Here is a 2,970-nt window from a genome sequence, read left to right as displayed (position 1 = left end):
ACAAGGTGGACATTTCTCTGTCCCCCTAAGAGTAAGCGACACGTTGACTTTATATAGTGTACCAAGAGATTGCCTTTCACTTACGGCCATAACAGCCTGAATACGCCCGATCTCCTCCGATCGGAGACCGCCTGGGAATACCAGGTGCTGTAAGCGTTTTGCTCCAGCAGAAGGTTCTCTTGTGTCATGCGTGGAGCATGACCCCACCTTGTGACACACACTGAAAAGCGCAAACCTTGCTTGCATTTCCAGACCATATATTTCACTCTTGTGGGGGGGAAAAAGAGGGTATATCCTAGGTTCATACTTATGACAACTTCATGGACTAGGGCCTTTTATTTATCACCCGAATAATGTTGTGTCTTTTTCTTGGACTAAATGCAGTTTGTTAGTGCTTCCCTGCCCTGCCCAGATCAAATCAAATAATGGACAATGCGTTTACCTCAAAATCTAGGCAGTGCATTAAGCATTTGTTTTTAGGCTAGGAGACTGTCAATGTCTGTAGTCCATTAGGGCCCTGTAAAATCCCTTCATTGTTTTGCCTGATTGCCCCCCCCCCCAGGTTTTCGCTCTCAACATTTTCCCAACAGATGTCAAAGAAAAGCTCTCTCACACACACACACACAGCAAGGATGGAGTGACAAAGTGCGGTGCTTAAAGACACACAGAGCCTGCAATGGTATTACCATAATCTCTAGGCTGTGCCGAGTTCAACGAGATGCCCTGCTTGACCGTAGCTCGCTCGGTCTAAGCACAGTTAACATGAGAAAAAGTAGGCCCAAAATGAAGTCTGGCCCTAAATGTCATTTGCTTTTTGGTGACAGTGAGAGAACCGTTAGGGTGAGAAGCACAATTCGACCTCAGGTACATTCCTGAGGTCCTCCCGATCTGTGCAAACCTTGACTGTGTAGCATTAACCCTTAACAGTTAAAAGAAGGTGTCTACATCCAACAGTTTTCACTGACTTCTCTCCCCATAGGAATGCATTGCCTGCAACCCGAAATTCAACCTAGAGCCTATGTGGGTTAATATTGCCCTGTGAACCTGTCTTCAATGACAATACATCAGGCCACTATGAGGTCTACCTGTGTCGATTCTAAGCTTCCTGAAGCAACCGGAAGTGGTTAAAATCACCCTAAAAGTGTTTTTCCATACCCAAACTGATGTTTGATAGAAATAGTGAATTCAACCTTGTGTAAATCAGTCAGTTCTTAACGTATAGACTTAAAACTCAGGATTCTGTAAAAGCATACCCCAATGAGGATATGTGTTCACGTTCAGCTTCCTGTGCCAAACGGATGTGCCTTAAAATGGTCATAGGGGCAGTTTCGAAGGGTTAACAGATTTAGCATTTTCACCATTTAGATAAGCATCTTTGTGTCACTCAAAAAGTGGAAGAAATTGCATATACTGCAGCCATAATTTGTAGCACAGATTGTTGGATGAAATACACACTAACTTTGCTTACTTATTTCAAAGCGAGGGCACATATTTCAGCCTTGTGGGAAAAAATGGACAAAGAGTTGAAATTCCACAAGGCAGTGACAAAGAGCTTACAGCATCTGGTATTCCCAGGCGGTCTCCCATCCAAGTACTAAACAGGCCCGACCCTGCTTAGCTTCCGAGAACAACGAGATCAGGAGTACTCAGGCCGGTATGGTCAAAAGCAAGAAACTTTCTATTGGTGCACTATATAAAGTCAAAGTGAGTCTGATAACAGCTGTTGCATTTTCACCATTTAGATAAGCATCTTTGTGTCACTCAAAAAGTGGAAGAAATTGCATATACCGTAGCACAGGTTGTTGGATGAAATACAAACTAACCTTGCTTACTTATTTCAAAGCGAGGGCACATATTTCAGCCTTGTGGGAAAAAACAGACAAAGAGTTGAAATTCCACAAGGCAGTGATGCTGATGAAATGATGCAAGACCACCCCCTAGTGGACAAATAGCTTACAGCACCTGGTATTCCCAGGCAGTCTCCCATCCATGTGCTAACCAGGCCCAACACTGCTTAGCTTCCACGATTAGACGAGATCAGGCGTACTCAGGCAGGTATGGTCTCTTGGTGCACTATATAAAGTCAAAGTGAGTCTAATTAAATTAGCTTTTGCACAACTCCCACTTTCCAGAATGTTGACATTCTAAGAATGAAATAGATGTAAAAAGTAATCTGTTTTTGTTAACTGAAGCACATGGGTTCAATCCCTGTTCGATGTTTATGGTAGATAGCTGATATTATGGAAATGTACTTTCATCACAACAGTGTAAAGAAAAGGTCAATTGTCTTGATATGGCCACTGCGACCTGTATGCTCTAGTCGGCTGGCCCTCGCTACATATTCGTCGCCAGAACCACTGGCTATTTTGTTATTGACTGTGCGCTTATTTGTTCCATGTGTAACTCGTCGCCAGAACCACTGGCTCCAGGTCATCTGTAAGTCTATGCTAGGTAAAGCTCCGCCTTATCAAAGCACTCACAGGCGGCCCTGTCCTCTCGCAGCAGTCCCTTCCAGCTGCATTCAGAGCTTGAGATGCCCATCTGTAAATAGCCCACCCAATCTACCTACCTCATCGCCATATTGTTTTTATTAACTTTCTGCACTTTTGCACACCAGTATTTCTACTTGCACATCATCATCTGCTCATCTATCACTCCAGTGTTCATTTGCTAAATTGTGATTACTTCGGTACTATGGCATATTTATTGACTTTAAAAAAAAATCCCTTCTATTTTGTTATTGACTGTGCGCTAGTTTGTTCCATGTGTAACTCGTCGCCAGAACCACTGGCTCCAGGTCATCTGTATCTATGCTAGGTAAAGCTCCGCCTTATCAAAGCACTCACAGGCGGCCTAGTCCTCGCACAGCAGTCCCTTCTAGCTGCAGTCAGAGCAGGAGATGTTCACCCCTCCGCGTCCAGACTGCAAATGAATTGCACTGCTTTGCTTTATCTTGGCCAGGTCACAGTT

At 44.0% G+C, this 2,970-nt stretch overlaps 1 pseudogene; it reads right to left on the bottom strand.

Moving 5' to 3' along the window:
• Positions 1-1,550: 1,550 nt before the first annotated feature.
• LOC121842135 lies at positions 1,551-1,668 on the bottom strand (annotated as a pseudogene).
• Positions 1,669-2,970: the final 1,302 nt, after the last annotated feature.

This window comes from Oncorhynchus tshawytscha, unplaced genomic scaffold (assembly GCF_018296145.1).
Source record: "Oncorhynchus tshawytscha isolate Ot180627B unplaced genomic scaffold, Otsh_v2.0 Un_contig_4663_pilon_pilon, whole genome shotgun sequence".
NCBI lineage: Eukaryota > Metazoa > Chordata > Actinopteri > Salmoniformes > Salmonidae > Oncorhynchus > Oncorhynchus tshawytscha.
This window is presented reverse-complemented; position numbering and strand designations above follow the sequence as displayed.